The sequence below is a fragment of the Ahaetulla prasina genome, chromosome 5 (assembly GCF_028640845.1).
Source record: "Ahaetulla prasina isolate Xishuangbanna chromosome 5, ASM2864084v1, whole genome shotgun sequence".
NCBI classification, from domain to species: Eukaryota; Metazoa; Chordata; class Lepidosauria; order Squamata; family Colubridae; genus Ahaetulla; species Ahaetulla prasina.
Genome location: NC_080543.1, coordinates 74,020,039 through 74,041,148, shown reverse-complemented (window position 1 = coordinate 74,041,148; position 21,110 = coordinate 74,020,039). Strand labels below are relative to the sequence as shown.

Genomic DNA, 21,110 nt, shown 5'->3' with positions numbered 1-21,110 from the left:
ATAATGACTAAATTAGTAGACCAGTGAAATACTGTGGACATAATATACTTAGACTTCAGCAAGGCTTAACAAAGTAGACCAAAACCTACTTCTTGATAAGCTAGAAAAACCGTACTTAATGAATAGTCCTTAATGGTACAACATCTACATCAGCGGTCACTAATCAGTAGTCCGTAAGAAAATTTTGGTGGTCCGCAGAAAAATTATTTGCATTTTTTATATTGCACTAAATACTATTTATTCTTTTTGAAAAATTCATACTAGTGGTCAGCAGGATTTAAAATTATGAATTTAGTTGTCCCTGAGGCCTGAAAGGTTGGCAACTCCTGATCTACATGCAGGGAAGTAAGCAGTGGGGTACCACAAGATTCCATCTTAGGACCTGTACTCTTCAAAATCTTCATAAATGACTTAGATGAGGGAATAGAAGGGGAACTTACCAAATTTGCAGATGATACTAAACTAGCAGGAATAGCCAACATACCAGGTGTCAAATTGGATTTCTTCGAGGGGTGGATAAGCATTGTAGCTCTCCTCCGCGGGCCAGCGGGGGAGATGGGATGAACGCCTACTGCAGCACCCTGCTGGCCAAAATGGAGCAGCCCCCCATGCCTCATTTGGCCTCCCCGGCCTCCAGCAGCACTCTGCCGGCCAAAAGTGGGCCATGTGGAGGCCTTGTTTTGGCCGGCACAGGCACCGTGGGCCGGCCATTTGATAGTTCCAGGCCGGCAAGACAAGGAATAACGGATGGAAACTGAAAAAAGGAAAGATTCAACCTGGAAATAATGAGAAATTTTCTGACAGTGAGAGCAATCAGCCAGTGGAACAGCTTGCCTTCAAAAGTTGTGGGAGCTTCATCACTGGAAGCTTTCAAGAAGAGACTGGACTGCCATCTGTCAAAAATGGTGTAGGGTCTGCTTAGGCGGGGGGTGGGAGTAGATGACCTACAAGGTTCCTTCCAACTCTGTTAATCTGTATCTGTAAATTAGAAATTGAACATGGTATTTTTTGCATGGAAAGCATGTGCTCTAATATTGATCTGTGGATCTCTTCCTGGAGTTTGAACAGAGAAATCATGATGTAAACTTCATTTTTTTCTACTTTCATAACGCTCAGAAAGGGCAAGCCAAAAGACAGGATTTTGGAACAGAGGGAGCAGCTACTCTGCTAGGCTAGTCAAATGGGGAATGAGCACAATCTTTTCTTTAAACAGCATTCCAGTCTTCTATAAATAGCATGACTTGTCTTCTTTGATGTGTCAACTGTTCAAGGTGTGCTTCTTTTGCATCTGAACAATCTTGGATCACTGTAATACTGATTGGTTTGCCATTTCTTTCCTCCATGGATTGTATTTAATCTGTTAAGTCTTTGTTCTGCGTATTATAAGAATTTATACAGTCTCAATAATATCATTGGGATCACAAGCCCCTTTACCATTACTGGTACAGTAATGATCCATGAGGCTAGTAATAAGTAGATGAAGGAAGAGTTTTTCCTCTTCTCTTTGCTGCTCTCTAATGGTCCTGTAATACCTTCCTATTCAAAGTCTCACTGTTTGTTCTATGAAGAATTCCTGGATCTGCTTCATATTTCATATTTATGGAATGCAGAGCATGCAAAGGTAGCAGATCTCCTCTATCTAAGTCCAGAATTTTGCCCACTATAAAATATATTTTGTTCATGCTCATATCTAATAAATTTCAGCTTATTCAGCTTATTATGCTAAATAAAGTTATAAAACCTGTGTTAATATATATACTGTCAAACTTCAAAACGTGCCCTGTTGTTGTTTGCCATAGACTATGGGGAGTGGGGAGATTTGGAATGCCAGCCTAGACAACAAGGAATCATCCCATGGGAATCAAGGTCATCTCAATAGATGTTTGGCAAGAGCCTGAAGGAGTTGTCATAGTGACACCAGAACACCTAATTGGACAATGTGACCTGGTAGAAGGAGGGGAGGAAAGAATGCATTTTATAATTAGGCAAAAACTGCGAATTAGAGTTGGTTTTGCTTCATGCATGCCGAAATGATATACTCAATAAAGTTACATTTAAAGAGATCTGATGTCTTGAATTGCTGGCTTGGTTGGGTTCGTCAGTCGGAACCTTGATATTAAACCAACTCTCACTTCTCAGACTTTAATCAACAAACAATCCCTTCAGGGTCCTGAGCCCCAGCCACCTACCTGGTCACCCCTGGGAAGACAGCAAAGACTCAGGGAAGAGTGCTGAAATGGAATGCAAGGGAGAGCCCACAGCAAAACCTGATGTGGGCCTGATGAAGAAGGGAGCAGAGTGGGACGAGTCCACAAGGTAGAAATACCTACCTGCCACAGCACTCAGTGATGTCTTGCAGAACCATGCCTCGGAGTGAAGCAGCTGAGGGAGAAGTTTCTGCACCTGGAAGTGTGCGGAGCAGAACTGGTGCGGAAGATAGAGCCACTGGCTGAGGTTGAAGCTCAACCAGTCCTGTTGTCCCATGTCGGAGCCCAAGCCTGGTTGCTGCAGCAGGGGCAACCAGCCACCCCAGAAAGCTGCTACCTCAACCAGCCCCACCCCAAGGCAAGGTCCTGCGAGACACCACCGGGCTGCAAGCCCACCTGCAGGCACTGCTGGCCAGCTGCCACCCCAGCCAGGATGGCCCAGTACCCAGCCATGCCCTATGCCCCTTGACTTGGATGGTTCCCTGGATGCTGGGGGTCCCCACTTCCACCCACGGACCCTTCACCAATAAAGGCCACGTTTGCCAGGAGCCCAGATAAACTGTCATTCTTCCTGAACCATTTAGGCAGGTACGCCTTCGCCTATCCCCATGAGGTGATAATGGTGAATGTCATGACGAAGACATGCCAGAGCTGGAGAACATCAATGCGTCCTTGGCAGAGTTTAGAGCCATGTTCAAGGATGAGACCCAACTCAAGAAAGCTAAATCAGACAAGGGAACCAACCAATGGGCAGAATACATCTCTCAGACAAGGGAACCAACCAATGGCAGAATACATCCATGAGTTCCAGAGAGTTGCAGGCAAGCTAAGGGACTGGCTAGAACAGCTACTGGTTCACTTTAGGGATAGCTTGAATTGAGAACTATTCCACACCTGCCTGTCCTGGGGAATACCCAACCAGATCCACGACTGGTACAGGATAGCAACTGTGGTGGACCTCAACATTAGAGAATACAAAAAATATGGGGGTCCCAAAGCCAAACACAAGAAGAGCCAAGAATGGTGCCTGTTGGGATGGAGACCAATGCTTCACTGATAGCTTCCTCCTGTGTGTTTCTGGTGTGGTCAATAGGGCCACAGGGCAGCCAAGTGCATGGCACCCACTCCCCAAACAGCAGTGAGGATCCTTGCCAAGCCAAAGCTGCAGAGGAAGGGGCGAGAGAAGTCGAATGTGGCACACATGGTCATAAAGGTCTCCTCTCCCACAGTGAAGGGGAGGGAATTCTGACTGAGGAACAGCAGCCGACCCTTTACACGAGTGAGGACGAAGGGGAGAATAACCGGATGGTAAGCGAAGCCATCCACCACTTTTCAATCTCATTGAAGATCACAGCACCAAATTCAGGAGCCAGGGGAGAGATAAAGGCTCTCATAGACTCAGGCTGTACCTGGTGCTTAATGTGCTTGCAGATGGTGCTGAAGCTGGGAATACAAGTGAAAAAGCTGTCCCAATCCATGAAGTTCAAGCAGGTAGATGGCTTGCTGATAGGGGGTTCTCCGGCAACGCACCTAACAGAGTCCATGCAACTAGAGATAGGGCAACACCGAGAAACCATCCAATTCATGATAGTGCCAAAAATGACACAGGCAGTAATACTAGGGTTATTCTGGTTAGACAAGTGGGGCCCTACCATATGGTGGCAGAAAGGAGAGAGACGAATGGCCTGGAGAGAGGACCATCCTCTTTCGAAGCGGTGGAAGGTTGAAGAGGGGGACCGAACACTGGAAGGCTGCTTCTGAGCAGCCACTAGGGACCCTGCCCACCCCAAAGAGTACAGAGATCTGGGGGAGGTGTTCAGCGAGAAGGAATGTGACATCCTACCCCCTACCCCACTCTACCCCACCAACTGTACTATTGAAATCCTGTCGGGAGTGAAACTTCCCAAGCCAAAGATGTACTCCATGACCCCAAGAGATGGAGGAACTGAGGAATTATATTGACAAAAACCTAGCCCGGGGCTTCATACAACCAACCAAATCCTGTGTAGCAGCCCTAGTGCTGTTTAAGAAGGATGGGTCATTGAGGCTATGTGTGGACTTCAGGGAGATAAACAGGGTGTGCATGGAGAACATGCACCCCCTTCTCCTAATGAAGGACATGTTGGGCCACTTGGCTAAGGGGAAGAACTTTACAAAGCTAGACTTGAGGGAGGCATACTACAGAGTGAGGATCAAGGAAGGCAATGAATGGAAAATCGCCTTTAACTGCCCATTAGGAAGCTACCAGTTTAAAGTAATGCCATTTGAGCTCCAGGGAGCCCCAGCAGTATTCATGCAACTAATTAATGAGATACTGCATGACCACCTGTACCTTGATGACATCCTCATTTACACAGAGACAATGGAGGAACACATAAAATTAATGCTCTTAATGAATGCTCGAGGGCAAACCTATACACCAAACTGTTCAAATGCAAGTTTCACAAGACTGGACTACCTGGGCTACCAAGTGTCATGCAATGGAATAGACATGGACCCAGGAAAAGTGAAAGCCATATTAGAGTGGCAAGCCCCTCAAACTTGCAAGCAGTTACAGAGCTTCCTGGGGTTTGCAAACTTTTACAGGCAATTTATCCCCTCCTTTCTGAAAATCATCCTGCTGATCAGTGAGCTGTTAAATATGGGAGGAGGGGAAGAAAAACCTCAACCAAGTCAGCCAGTGAACTGGATGATAGAGTGCCAGGGGGCTGCCAAGGAATTGAAAAGGCTGTTTGCAGAGGAGCCAGGCCTAAAAAATCCTAACCCCAAGGAGCCCTTCGTTATCCAAGCTGATGCCAACGATGTGGCTGTGGGTGCCGTACTCCTCCAGAAAAACAGAGAAGGGAAGTTGCAACCATGCACTTATACCTCCCGAAAACTCACCGAGACCAAGAGGCGCTGGGCAGTGTGGGAAAAGGAAGCTTTTGCTGTGAAGTGGGCATTACTTACTTGGCGGCAATTCCTTGAAGGGAGTAAAGGGCCTTTCAAGGTCTGAACTGACCATAAAAACTTGGAAGCGCTGAGAATCCCTGAAAGCTCTCCCTGAAACAAGTCTGGTGGCACAATACTTTAATTGATTTGACTTTGAACTGAAGTACATCCCAGGGGGAAAGAATTTAGTAGCAGATGCCTTGTCCTGCATGCCATAGTACAAGAGCAACCAAGCAGTAGGAGTAAATGCGAAAAAAAGATTGTCAGACCCGAGAGGTGAGCTGATTCAACTGATGAAAAAATAATTACAGTCTGATAGCAGGTTCAGAGCCCCTAGAAGTAAACTAACATTGAGAGAAGTAATGACATGGAAGGGGGACAAGCTGTATGTTCCCAAGAGCCAAGTCTTGCAACAGAGCAACGACACCAAGCAAGCTGGCCACTTTGGATTCTCAAAAGACTTTGCATTTGGTTAAGAGACAGTTCTGGTGGCCAGGGATGAAGAAGGACATAGAGAGCTATGTGAAAAGTTGCACAGTGTATGTGGCAATGAAAAAAAGAGCAGGGAAGAGCCCAGGCTTATTGCAACAAGTGACAGACTCAACCCGACCCTGGGAAGAGATTGCAATGGACTTCATAGTCGAGCTCTCAGAGTGGTGGAAACACTGTGATTTGTACAGTAAGAGACTTGCTTTCCAAATAAGCTCACTTCATCACCTGCTTTAGCCTCCCATCCACCCAGAGACTGGCTAAAATGTTTCTTCAACACATTTACTGATTGCATGGGGTGCCAAAGTGGGTTATCTCAGACCAGGGGATCCAATTCACCCCTAAGTTCTGAAGGAACTAAGTTCATAAAACTAATAGGATCATCCCAAGGGTTTAGCTCGGCATTTCATCCGAGCACGAATGGCACCGCGGTACAAGCAAACAATACCTGTGTTGCTATGTCAACTATCGGTAATCTAAAGCCAGCTCCAACCAGGTTTGGAATGGGGGAGGGAAGAAACTACCTTTCCCTTCTTAAGCACTGTGTCTTCTTTATTTTTAATTATTCTCTGCAACTCACTACAGATTTCTTACTCACGAGACCATCTGCTAAAAATTAAGCAACGTTTCTTTAAGGAGCAGCTTTCTGTGATCTCAACCCCCTCCCCTATCTTTACAAACATGGAGGAGATTCTAACACAGGAAGAAGCCATTTCCCCAGAGCCATAGATCACCAAAAAAACCAAACGGAGAAAGCAAAGGAGAGGTAAACGGGTGGGAATTCTAATCAAGCTAAGAAATAGGAGAAATAAAACTCCTCTGCCTTCAATTTTCCCAACCAATGTACGTTCACTTGCTAAGAAGATGGATGAAATATTCCTTTTAAACAGATACAATTCTGATTTTTAAAATTCAATAGCCCTATGCTTCTCTGAAACCTGGTTAAATGAATCAATTGATGATAGCAGCCTGCATATCCCAGGGTTTCAGATTCAATGATCAGACAGAATTGCAGAAACATCTGGTAAAAAGAAGGGAGGAGGCTTATGCTTATGTATCAACAACAGCTGGTCTCAGGATATACTTTTTTTTTTTTTTTTTTGCAAAATTTTTTTATTTTTCCATAATAATTCCCACAATTTGACCAGTGTACAATACAATCACTTATCCAACAATCAGTCCTATACTCAAATTATACTCAGTCAGGGCTGCTCGACTGCCACTCCCCCCTTTAATCCTTTCTTCCCTTCTCATCCTTCTTAAACTTCCCCCACCACCTTCTCCTCGCTTTCCTACTTCCCCTCCTCTTTCCCACTTCTCACTACCATCCTTTCTAACCTCTATCTCCTTCTTCTCCTCCTCCTATCCTTTCTTCTCCTCCTTCTTTCCTCCCTACCCACCTACCTACCTACTTTCTTCCTTCTTTACTCCTCTTTCCTTACCCTTTCCTTCGGGAGTGTTTGCCGAGCAGTCCCGACATTACACCATTCCAACTTGTTTAATTCTACCATTATTCCTGTACAATGGCAACCAATCAATTTATAGTCTTCCCTTCCCGCCTCCTCCCCGAGACTTCCCAGAACAGAATACAGGGTATTGTAACTAACAAACATAATCTAAAATATAACATAAAACATATTCCATTTCACACCATCACACTATCAATTCCCTTCTTTCTTAAACTAATACATAATAATTCCTAACTTCACTCAAAAACTAATTGATATTTTTTAATCTGATACTTATTTTGAATATAATCAATCCACTTCCTCCATTCCAATATATATTTTTCTTGTGTACAGTCTTTCAAGTAGGCAGAAATTTTTGCCATTTCTGCTAAATTTGATACTTTACTAATCCATTCTCCAATTGTAGGTAAGTCTTCTTTCTTCCAATATTGTGCAATCAATAATCTTGCAGCAGTTATTAAATTCAGAATCAGTTTTGTCTCTATAACAGTGCAATCTGAGATTATTCCTAATAAAAGAACTGTGGAACAAACTTGATCTTCTTTTTCAAAATGTTCTGCATAATCCACCATATTTTTAATCCAAAAGGCTTTAACTTATTTGCAAGTCCACCATATATGATAATAGGTAGCATCCTCACAATCACATCTCCAACATTTTGCTTTCACATTTGGATACATACATGACAGATTTTTAGGATCTAAGTGCCATCTATAAAACATTTTATAAAATTTTCTCTTAAATTTTGTGCTTATGTGAATTTAACATTCCTCACCCAAATTTTTCCCATGTTTCTAACATTATAGGTTGTAGAAAATTTTGTGCCCATTTTACCATACAATCTTTAACCAACTCCATTTCTGAATCAATTTCAACCAATACATTATATAATCTCTTTATATGCTGTTGACCTTGATCTTTTATTTGTTTTACCAGATTATCATCACTTTGCCTTATACCAATTTTCTGATCTATTTTCCATCTAGATTGCAATTGTCCATACTGGAACCATGTATAATTTCTTCCTTCATCCTCAATTTCTCCCTAGATTTCAACTGTAATTCCCCTTTTCCATAGTCAAAAGCTCTTTGTAAGTGATAACTTCCATTTTTTGTAATATATTTATATTCTCTATCATATGTCTGGGGATGGTCCATATTGGTATCTTTCCATCTAACTTATATTGATATTTTTTCCAAATCCTCAACAACGCACTTCTGACCATATTATTCTTAAATGTCTTATCAATTTTCTTGTCATATATTACATATGCGTGCCATCCATATAACAAACCATAACCTTCTATATTCAAAATCCTTTCCTCTGTTAAATTAATCCAATCAGAAATTAAAGTTAAAACAACTGCATCATAGTACAATTTCAAATTAGGCATTTTAAACCCCTCTTTACCTAACGACTTGCATTATTTTTAACTTTATCCTCGGTTTTTTACCCTTCCATACAGATTTATTAATCCTTCTTTGCCATTCTTGTAAATTTGCATCTTTCTTCAAAATTGGAATCATTTGAAACAAAAATAAAAATCTAGGCAAAACATTCATTTTATAGCTGCCACTCTTCCCAACAATGATAATTGTAACTTCTTCCATTTCTCCATTTCTTTAATTACTTTTCCCCACAATACCTCATAATTGTTTTATATAATTTTACATTCGATGCTGTAATGTATACTCCTAAGTATTTAACCTTTTAACTACTTCATATCCAGTTATTCTTTCTAATTCTTCCTCTGATGTGTATTCATATTTTTAATTATCATTTTGTCTTCTGTTGATTCACTTTAAACCCAGATACCTTACTATACTGATCAATTGTCTCCATCAAATATACAGCTGAATGTATTGGTTGAGATAAAGAAACAACCAAATCATCTGCAAACGCCTTAATTTATAATCTTGATTTTTAATTCTAATTCCTTTTATTCGATCTAAACCACGTATCTTACTCAATAATATTTCCAAAGTTAGAATGAATAATAATGGTGACAAGGGACATCCTTGTCTAGTCCCTTTCTCAATCTTGAAAGATTCTGTTAATCCACCATTTACTATTATTTGAGCTGTTTGCTTTTGATATATAGCCTTAATTGCTTGAATAAAATAATCCCCAAATTGCATTTTTCTATTACTTTAAACAAAACTGCCAATCCAATCTATCAAAAGCTTTTTCGCATCCAAAAAGAGGAATGCTGCTGAAACCTGGCTGTTTCCTTCCAAATATTCAAGTAAATTTACAATTTGTCTCATATTATATCTCATCTGTCTCCCCTTAATAAATCCTGATTGGTCATTATGAATTAATTGATTCATCAGTGGCATCAATCTATTCGCTAGTATCTTAGCAAATATCTTATAATCAGTATTTAAAAGCGATATTGGCCTATAATTCTCTGGTTTAACACCATCTCGATCTTCTTTAGGTATTAATGAAATAAAAGCTGTCCTCCATGAAGGAGGAGCTTCTCCTCCCCTTTGTATTCTGTTAAATAACTCCTTAAGTGGTACAATCATCTCATTTTGTAAATTTTTATAATAAGTAGTTGTCAAGCCATCTGTACCTGGTGCTTTATTCGCTTTAAGCTGCTTAATTGCAAACACTATTTCCTCTGAAGAAATTAATTGATTCAACTCTTCCCTTTGATCTACTGTAATTTCTAAAATACCGTGGTCCTGTAAATATCTATCTATATCTTTATCACTAATCACATCTCTAGAATATAACTTAGTATAATATTCTAAAAAAGCTTTTTTAATCAAATTTTTCTGATATACTTCCTTACCTCTATATTCTATTTTATCAATTATACGTCGTTTCTGTTTCTTTCTTAATAAATATGCTAACCACCTCAGGATATACTTTTAATATACAAATTCTGTGACAAAAAGCTAGAGACATTAATTATCAACTGCAAACCATACTATTCGCCTCATGAATTTTCCTCATTTCTTCTAACTGCTGTTTATGTCCCACTACAAGCCTGTGTAAACAAGGCATTACAAATGCTAGTTGACCAAATTATGGAGGCTGAGCCAAATACCCCGATTCACTGGCCATTATTTTTGGAGATCTAAACAATGCAAATTTAAGGAAAGAGCTCCCAAAATACTTTCACTGTCAATTGTCCCACTAGAGGCAAGAATATTTTAGACCATTGCTACACAACACTAAAAGATGCTTATCAGTCTTTACCATGAGCAGCTGTAGGACACTCTGATCATTGCATGATTCACCTTGTACCTGCTTATAGGCAAAGACTTAAAACCACAAAACCAACAATTAAATCAATTAAACAATTAAATCAATTAGACAATTAAATATAGATATAAATTATTTAAAAGAAATAGACCAAATAAAAGAGGAGGTGGAGTTGTATTATATATAAGAAATAACTACATCTCTACAGAAATAGAGCACAACAATGATGAAAATTATCTTGAATGCATTTGGGTTAATATTAAAGGGGGTGGGGATGATATTGCCATAGGTCTATACTATAGGCCACCCAACCAAACAGAAGAAGTAGATGAACTTTTTGCTAGTCAGCTAACTAAGGTATGTAGGAAGCACATCGCAGTAGTAATGGAGGATTTTAACTACCCTGACATCAACTGGGAGACAAACTCTGCACCAAGTGGAAGATCCAACAGGTTTCTAACAAACCTAGCAGACTTCTTTTCCCAAAAAGTAGAGAAGGGAACAAGGGGATCAGCCCTATTGGACTTAATTCTCACTAACAGAGATGAAATGATAGAAGGTGTTGAAGCTACAGGAACCTTGGGGGCAAGTGATCACGCAATACTGGAATTCAACATTATGCAAACACAAGTAGTAGAACAAAGTCAAACTACAGTCTTGGAATTTAAGACAGCTAATTTCAATAAACTTAGAGAGAGCTTGAGAAGGATTCCATGGATGAGAATCCTCAGGGGGAAAACAACTCAAGAAGCTTGGGAAATTTTGAAAAGTGAGATTATATAAACCCAGTCTAGCACAATACCAATGAAGAAAAAAAATAATAGATCTCAAAAGAAACCAGCATGGATGCATAAAGAACTATCTGACAAATTGAAAGACAAAAAGGACAAGTATAAAAAGTGGAAAGAGGGGCAAATAATTAAGGCAGAATATCAGCAAATAGCCCGAGCCTGTAAAGATGAAGTGAGGAAAGCTAAGGCTCACAACGAACAAAGGCTAGCAACAAAAGTAAAAAATAACAAAAAAAGCTTCTTCCAACAAGTTAAAAACAAGAAAAAAGTCAAGGAAATAATTGGCCCATTGCTGGGAGAGAGTGGCAAGAAGGTGACAAGCAACAGGGAGAAAGCAGATCTACTTAACTCATTTTTTTGCATCTGTCTTTACACAGAAGGAAAAAACAATCCAACCTATCAAAAACAGCACCACAAAAAACAGATTAGGAACACAAGTTAAAATAGGGGAAAAAATGGTAAGTGAACACCTGTCTACCCTAGATGAGTTCAAATCACCAGGACCGGATGGATTACACCCCAAGGTTCTGAAGGAACTGGCAGACAAGATCTCAGAACCACTGAACTATATCTTTCAAAGATCCTGGAGCACAGGGGAACTGCCAGAGGACTGGAAAAGAGCTGATGTAGTTCCCATCTTCAAAAAAAGGAAAAAAAACAGATCCAGGAAATTACAGACCTATCAGCCTGACCTCAATACAGGGAAGATTCTGGAAAAGATCATCAAGCAACGAATCATTGAACACCTAGAAGCAAACAAAGTAATAACCAAAAGCCAACATGGGTTTCTCAAAAACGGATCATGCCAGACTAATCTCATTGCATTCTTTTGACTTTTGCATTGCATCTTTTGCATTTTGCATTGCATTCTTTTGTCATTCTGAACAAAATGAAAAAATTAGTGGACCAGAAGAATGCTGTCGATATAATTTACTTGAACTTCAGTAAAGCATTTGATAAAGTAGACCATAACCTACCACTAGATAAAGTAGAAAAATGTGGGTTAGACAGCACCACCACCGGATGGATTCGTGACTGGCTGACCAACCACACTCAACGTGTAGTCCTCAATGGAACTACATCCACATGGAGGGTAGTATGCAGTGGAGTACCCCAGGCTCTGTTTTAGGCCCAGTACTCTTCAACATCTTCATCAATGACTTGGACAAGAGGATAGATGGGGAACTCATCAAATTTGCAGGTGACACCAAGCTGGCAGGAATAGCCAACACTCCAGAAGATAGGCTCAAGATACAGAAGGATCTTGACAGATTTGAACATTGGGTGCTATCTAACAAAACAAAATTCAACAGTGAAAAAAGTAAGGTTCTACATTTAGGCAAAAAAAACCAAATGCACAGGTACTGTATATGTGGTACCTTGCTCAATAGTAGTAACAGTGAGAGGGATCTTGGAGTCCTAGTGGACAACCATTTAGACATGAGCCAGCAGTGTGCAGCAGCTGCCAAAAAACCCAACACAGTTCTGGGCTGCATAAACAGAGGGATAGAATCAAGATCAAGTGTTAATACCACTTTATAATGCCATGGTAAGGCCACATTTGGAATACTGCATTCAGTTTTGGTCGCCACGATGTAAAAAAGATATTGAGACTCTAGAAAGAGTGCAGAGAAGAGCAACAAAGATGATTAGGGGACTGGAGACTAAAACATATGAAGAACAGTTGCAGGAATTGGGTATGTCTAGTTTTATGAAAAGAAGGACTAGGGGAGACATGATAGCAGTGTTCCAATATCTCAGGGGCTACCACAAAGAAGAGGGAGTTGGGCTGTTCTCCAAAGCACCTGAAGGCAGGACAAGAAGCAATGGGTGGAAACTAATCAAGGAGAGAAGCAACTTAGAACTAAGGAGAAATTTCCTGACAGTGAGAACAATCAATAAGTGGAACAACGTGCCTGCAGAAGTTGTGAATGCTCCAACACTGGAAATTTTTAAGAAAATGTTGACTAGCCATTTGTCTGAAATGGTGTAGGGTTTCCTGCCTGGGCAGGGGGTTGGACTAGAAGACCTCCAAGGTCCCTTCCAACTCTGTTATTATGTTATGTTAAATCAATGAAGACCTGGACTGAGGAGGCAAAATTAAAGCTACAGGCTTGCTTTGACTGCACAAATTGGAATATTTTTGAAGATACCTCTGCAGACCTGGATGAACTCACAGATACTGTAACATCATGTCAGCTTCTGTGAAGACCTATATGTACCAACCAGGAACTTGCGAATATACTGTAACAAAAATATACTGTAACAAAATATACTGTAACAAAAAATCTTGGTTCACAGCTAAACTTAAGCAGCTACGTTGTTCCAAAAAGGAAGCCTACAGAAAAGGTAAAAAAAAATGCTGTACAATCAGGCAGCATTTAATAGAGAAATGTATTAACAAGGCAGATCAGAGCAGCAAAAAGAAGCTCATCTGAAAAGCTAAAGAATCAGTTCTCAACAAATAAACCAGCAAACATGTGGAAAACTCTTAAAAATATCACCAGCTATGGCAAACCTCCTTCCCAGCCTGAAGGAAATCAACAACTAGCAGATGACCTGAACGTGTTTTACTGCAGGTTTGGAAGGAAACTACAGCCACCTATCTCCACAACCCCCATCTCAGACACACCAACAACAGCCAAGCCTCCTACAACTGACCCCATCCCATTGGGTTCACAACCCCTAGTGATCACAGAAAAGGAAGTGCAAGACCTATTTCATAGACAAAAGCCAGGAAAAGCTTCAGGCCCAAGATAACTCCTTCTTGCTTAAAAGTCTGTGCTGACCAATTGGCCCACATTTCACACATATCTTCAATAAATCACTAGACATGTGCTATGTTCCTTCTTGCTTCAAACGCTCTACTATCATCCCAGTGCCGAAGGAGTCCATCATCAAGGAACTGAATGACTATAGACCAGTTGCTCTAACATCTGTAGTCATGAAAACATTTGAAAGGTTAGTGTTGTCCCACATTTGCATACCGAGCAAATAGATCAACAGATGATGCTGTTAATATGTCTCTGCACTACATCCTACAACATCTTGAACCTCCAAAGACCTATGCAAGGGTCGTCTTTGTAGACTTTAGTGCAGCATTCAACACCATCATTCCAGACACTCTTCTAACTAAGCTAAACCAGCTAGCGGTACCTGAACACACTTGTAAATGGATCATAAGCTTCCTAACAAACAGGAAGCAGCAGATGCAGCTAAGCAGAATCACATCAGTTACCTGTTAACACAGGGGCCCCCAAGGCTGTGTGCTCTCCCCACTTCTCTTCTCTCTGTATACCAATGACTAAGGATCCATCTGTTAAACTACTGAAGTTTGCAGATAATACAACAGTGATCGGTCTCATTCGAGACAATGATGAATCCGCATACAGACGGGAGGTTGAACAACTAGCCTTGTGGTGTGACCGGAACAATCTGGAACTGAACACTCAAAACCATAGAAATGGTGGTGGACAGTTAACATCAAAAACGTCATCAAAAAAGCACAACAAAGAATGTTCTTTCTGCGCCAACTCAGAAAGCTCAAACTGCCCAAGAAGCTGCTGATCCAATTCTACAGAGGAATTACTGAGTCTGTCATCTGCACCTCTATAACTGTCTGATTTGGTTCTGCAACCCAACAAGATAGACACAGACTTCAGAGGATAATTAGAACTGCAGAAAAAACTATTGTTACCAACCTGCCTTCCATTGATGACCTATATACTGCACAAGTCAAAAAGAGGGCTGTGAAAATATTTACGGATCCCTCACATCCTGGACATAAACTGTTTCAACTCCTACCCTCAAAACGATGCTATAGAGCACTGCACACCAGAACAACCTAACACAAGAACAGTTTTTTCCCGAAGGCCATCACTCTGCTAAACAAATAATTCCCTCAACACTGTCCAACTATTTACTAAATCTGCACTATATTAATCTTCTCATCATTCCCATCATCCATCTCCTTCCATTTATGACTGTAACTTTGTTGCTTGTATCTTTACGATTTATACTGATATTGTTTCCTAATTGCTTATTTGTAGCCTATGCCTATCATTAAGTGTTGTACCTTGATAAAAATATCTTTTATATACACAGAGCATATGCTCACTTGGCCAATAGACTAGACTAAAGTAAAGTAAAGTAAAGTAAAGTAAAGTAAAGTAAAGTAAAGTAAAGTAAAGTAAAGTAAAGTAAAGTAAAGTAAGCTATTCTATTCTATTCTATTCTATTCTATTCTATTCTATTCGATTCGATTCTATTCTCATTTGCACCTTTTCCAAGACTGTGGCAGAGTTGGTTTGGTCTCTCTCTTTCTCCCTCTTTCTGTCTCTGCCTTTCCCTCTCCCCCTCCCCCTCCTCTATTTTGAATGGTTTTCTCAGCACTTCCTCAACATGCTGGATGTTCGGTTTGTTTTGCTGGAAGGATGAATTGTCTCTTCTCCCCCACTTTCTTAGAAGCAGAAAGTCACAGGTCTAATCTGGAAGGGAATCATTGTGCTGAACCATTGAAAAGTGCAGATGGTGGTCATTCACCCTCTTTCTGCTTCCCCAGGTCTTTAATTGCAGGTTTTCTCTGTAACAAAAACAGAGAGCAGATCTTCCAATGAAGATTCCTTTGTCTTTTCTAATTTTATTCCAGAGCAGAACAAAAAAGCCTTGTCCTGTGAAGGCTTTTCCATTTCTTTATTCTGATTTTCTCCTGGAGCAAAAGAAAGCCCTTTCTAGAGAAATTGTCCCTGTGTGGTTATTCTGATTTTCCATTGGATCAAAAATTAGAATCCCATTGTCAACCCTGGAGCCATCTTTAAGCAACTTCAGTGTTGCCACAGCGAGGCTAGCTGGAGCTACAGGAAGGAAGGGGGGAAGTAGACATAGCTGAGAAGGATATTAGCCAAAATAACAGTCTTTCTCCTGGGAACACACTCATCAGCACCTGGAGAGACATGGAACAGAGGCATCCATGGTGAGGAGAGAGACCTGATTGGAGCATGTGATGGATGTGTATAATGTGGGGAAGAACTTTGGACTTTGAACTGAGTGGAGAAAACCCAAGGGACTTCAGATTCAGGTTTTCACCAGCTGTGCCAATATGACATGACTAATAAATCTATACTTTGAGGAACCATGCCTCCTATAGGCTGTTACTTGGAACCCTGAAATTAACCCAAATCCCTTTTTAAAAGAAACAACAGCTCCCCGCATGCACGGGGCTGCTGTCTGGGGTCCTGAGCTCTGGCCACTTACCAATTCTGTGGGGCAGCGGGAAGATTCAGGCGCTGCCGAGAAGCCAATCATTGGAGGAACTACTAGAGAAGTTTGGCTGGCTGAGCACTGGCAGCCTGGGCCAGCATCCTCTGGCAGGCCGGGAGTCATGGTTCTAACCCAGCCGACATTCACCTTCCTAAGCAAGGGGAACATGACACCCCCAGTGGAACTTCCCTGTCGTTCCATTTGGCGCAGAGTGGACTGTGCCAAAGCCTCCGGAGACGGGCCCGATCTACCGTATTGACAGCTGTCACCCATCGGCTAGGCCACTAAGCCAATCCAGCCCACCTTGGCAAAGAGGAGTCTCTGGACTGCCGGGATCAGTTGGCCAGCCGTGCCAGCCACACCCGAGGCTCCCATCTGCTAACCAGATTCCCCCTGGCTGGGCCTTCAACCCCGGCCAGGGGTAGGTGCAATGCCAATGGATGCCAGCCCCAGTTCCTCTGCCTGCAACATGAAAGACAACACAGCCAATTGGATAGGCCAGCTCCATGACTAGGCAGCCCCCGAACTTGACGACGCTGAACAAGCAGCTCCTGAGCTTGACGATACTGAATTTGTGAAAGCGCTGAGGACCCGGTTCAAAGGCACCAGCCAGGGGCAGGAGGCCAAGGCTGAAATCAAAGAAATCAAGCAAAGAGGTCACCCCGTAAAAGAGTTGGTCTGAGAGTTCCAGAAAGTGGTAGGAAAACTGTGAGACTGACTGGAGCGCCTCTTTGTCCATTACTTCAAGGAGGCCCTCAACCTTGATCTCCGACAGGCCTGCGCTTATCGAGGCACCCTGGACTGCATACAGGAGTGGTACCAAATGGCAGTGGCCATGGACCCAGAGGTCCACCCTTGCATTTGCATCTGAAAAGAAACCAAAAAGAACTCTGCAACGGCGGTCCAGTTCATAGCCTCCAGAAGATCCAAAGCCAGCACTGACCACAAGACCATCAAATGCTTCAGGTGTGGGCAGCAAGGGCACCAAGCATCTGAATCCCTAGCCCCGGCCCCGATTCTGCAAACCAGAACCTCAGCAGCAATGAGAGCCAAGAAAACCCCACAGAAATCAACTAAGAAGGGAAAATTCACCCAGCAAGCCATCCCCCAGCCAGGAGCAAGGAAACTCCAGCCACCGGAACCCAACCCGCTGCTACTGGGGACAGAACCGATGACAGTGGAGACAATCCAGTGGTGAGTGAAGCCATCTGCCCTTTGCAATCAAATCCCGAATAGTGGTGCCAGCAACGAGAGCCCAAGGGGTCATTGAAGCCATCATAGCTACTCGCTACACTAAGTGACTTATTAGTTTCCGAACAGTCCAGAGGCTGGGAATAGCCCCTAGCGTGCCCCATACGCTTCAAGCAAGTCAATGGGACGTTAATAGGGGGAACCCCAGCCACTCTAGTCACCAAACCAGTGAGGTTGGAGTTGGGTTGCCACTGGGAGATCATCCGCTTTACGGTGGTGGCAAAAATGACTGAATCTGTTATCCTAAGCCTATCCTTGCTGGACAAGTGGACACCCACAATTACGTGGGAAGGCGGCTATAGGAAACTAAGAATAGGGATTGGACCACTACTTCCTCCCTGTACTGGGGAAATCAACCCCACATAGCCACACCACAGCCCAAGTCCCTGCAAGAAAGCCCAGTTGTCACGACTGCACCACCCGGCTGCCCCTTAGTACCAAAGGAATACAGGGACCTGGCCGATGTGTTCAGTGAGCAAGATTGGAACATCCTTCCCCCTCACTGACCAACTGTGCAAATAGAGTTGGTGCCATTGGCTAAGCTTCCCAAGCCTAAAATGTACTCCATTACCCCTAGGCAGTTGGATGAGCTACGGAGTTTTATTGACACCGACCTGGCGAGGGGTTTCAGCCAACCAGCCAAGTCCCGGGTTGTGGCCTCAGTGCTGTTTAAGGAAAAAAAAAAGATGGCTCAATGAGGCTCTGCATGGATTTCCGTGGAATTAATGCCATTTTTGTGGAAAACACCCTGCCCTTAATGAAGGACATGCTAGTCTGCCTAACAAAGGGAAAGGTGTTCACCAAACTTGAACTACGGGAAGTGTACTACCGAGTCCGCATTAAAGAAAGGGATGACTGGAAGACAGCCTTTAACTGCCCTTTGGGCAGCTTCCAATTTAAAGTAATGCTATTCGGATTACAAGAAGCCCTGCTATCTTCATGCAGCTAATCAACGAGGTGCTGCACAATCACCTCTACAAAGGAGTCCTGTCTACCTGCCCGACAGTCTCATTTTCAGTGAGACCCTAGAGGAACATGTCAAACTAGTATGCCAAGTCTTTAAGAAACTCCTCGTGGCTAAGCTCTATGCGAAGCTATCAAAATGTGAGTTGCACAAGACTTCCCTAGACTACCTGGGCTACTGAGTGTCAAACGAAAGGATCGAGATGGACCCGGGGAAAGTAAAAAGCATCTTAGACTGGCAACCCGCATGCACCTGCAAGCAGCTTCAGAGCTTCCTCAGGTTTGCCAACTTCTACAGACAGCTCATCCCTGCTTTTGCTGAGGTGGCACTCTCACTCACCGGAACTGTTAAAAACTGGAGGGGGGATACCAAGCCGAAGCCAAGTCAGTACTTGGCCTGGATCCTAGACTACCAGCGAGCCTTCAAGGCCCTAAAGAAACTATTCATCGAGGAACCAATCCTCAGGTACCCCTGAACCAGAGCAACCGTTCGTGATCCAAGCAGATGCCAGCAACATGGCCCTGGCGGTGGTGCTGTTGCAAGTGAACCCCCAGGGATAGCTACAATCCTACGCTTACACCTCCAAAAAGCTCACAGACACTGAGAGTTGCTGGGTGGTGTGGGAGAAGAAAGCCTACGTCGTCCGCTAGGCTCTCCTCACCTGGCAACGTTTTCTAGAAGGGAGTAAAGTGCCATTTGAGGTCTGGACTCATCACAAAAACCTAGAGGAACTAAAGACTCCCCGAAAGATCTCCCCCAAGCAAGTCAGGTGGGCCCAATATTTTAAGAGATTCAACAGCAACTTAAAATACATCACGGGGGGAGAACCTATTCGCTGATGCTCTGTCAAGAAAACCCCAATTCAACACTCACCAAGAGGAAGTCATTCACACTGTCATCCTCACCTCCCAGCTGGAGGCCCAAGTCACCACCCGAGGCCAAGCCCGACAACAACCACCTACCAGGGGAGACCAGATGGCAGCCCTTGAAGCATGTATGGAGTCCTTGAAGCATGGGTGGGAAAACACCAAGCGAACTCTGGTACAGGAGGCAAGGACCTATAAAGCACAAGCTGACAAGCACTGCTCCTACCAGCCCCCTTTCCAAGTTGGCAACAAGGTGTACCTGTAAACAAAATGCTTGAGGTTAAGGTTGCCAAGTAGGAAGCTAGGACCCATTGCCAATAGTGAAAGTGATAAACCCTGTGACCGTGCAGCTTAGCCTCCCCCACTTGCTACAGAAAGTGCATAGAAGCTTGTTAAAGCTGGTGGTCGGCCCCCTGCTAAGGCCAATCGACTGGGTAGCCCTGAAGCCTATCGTAGTGCAAGGAGAGACCCACTATGAGGTGAAGAAAATTTTGGATTCACACCAACTACAGTACTTAGTCTACTGGAAAGGCTACCCTCTGTCTGAGGCTACTTGGGTTAAGAGTTGGGATGAGAAAGCAGACAGATTAGTCAAGCAGTTTCACAATAAGTTCCCAGGGAAACCTACAGATCTGCCTGGAGGGGGCCAGGGAGGCTGAGAGGGATCAGTTTAATTCTCTATGGTCTTTCTTTCCTTTTTTCAGGACATTCTCTTCTCGTGAGGAGGGGCAGCCTGTCAACCCTGAGCCATCTTTGAGCATCTTCAGGGTTGCCAGTATAGTACATTACAGTGAGGCTGGCTGGAGCAGTGGGAAGGAAGGCGGGAGTAGAGATAGCTAAGGAGGATATGTAGCCAAAATAACAGTCTTTCTCCTGGGAACCAAGGACACACTCACCAGCACCTGGAAAGGCGTGGAAGGGAGGCATCTGGGGTGGGGAGAGAGACCTGAATGGAGCATGTGATGGATGGATGTAATGTGGGGAAGAACTTTGAACTGAACTGGGTGGGGAAAACGCAGGGGACTTCAGATTCAGGTTTTTACCAGCTGTGCCAATATGACATGACTAATAAATCTATACTTTGAGGAACCCTGCCTTGGAGTTTTGATTTCCTATGGGCTGTTACTTGGAACCCTGACACCCATACTTATTTCAGTCCGTGCATGGCCTACCATTTAATTTACCACTTCTGTCTGTGCCTCTTTCCCAAACTGTACACTTGTCTCAGTCACACACAAACAAACAAACACAAACACACACACACACACGGAAAAATTGTCTTCCATGAAACTGGTCCCTGGTGCCAAAAAGATTGGGACCTCTGAATTAGATAATGCAGGATCTCTACAGGAGAACCATTTTAAAGATTATGTATTAATAGAAAAGCAATTAACTTACCTCTGTTCCTAAACACTAAAGCTGCTGCACATAAAAAACAGAGGAGCTCTGATCAACTATCACAGCCACCATTTTGACAGTTTTGCTATACTGTTGTCTGTGGACGCCACCACTAAATGCAAGCATGGGATAAACTGAGCCTGGTTTGTTCTTAGTTTTTTAAGTGGCCACAAACCATTAGCAAAAGTGGCATTGAGGCATTGACAAATGTTTGCCCTTTTGCATTTGAGCATCAAAAAACGACAGGAAAGGAGAAAAGGAAAGAAGAA

The 21,110-nt window shown here is 42.9% G+C and overlaps 1 protein-coding gene across 6 annotated transcripts in view; it reads right to left on the bottom strand.

Annotated features, from left to right (window-relative positions):
* The window catches only part of SMS (spermine synthase), a 132,378-nt gene that overhangs the window by 53,065 nt on the left and 58,203 nt on the right, over positions 1 to 21,110 (bottom strand). The window lies entirely within an intron of this gene.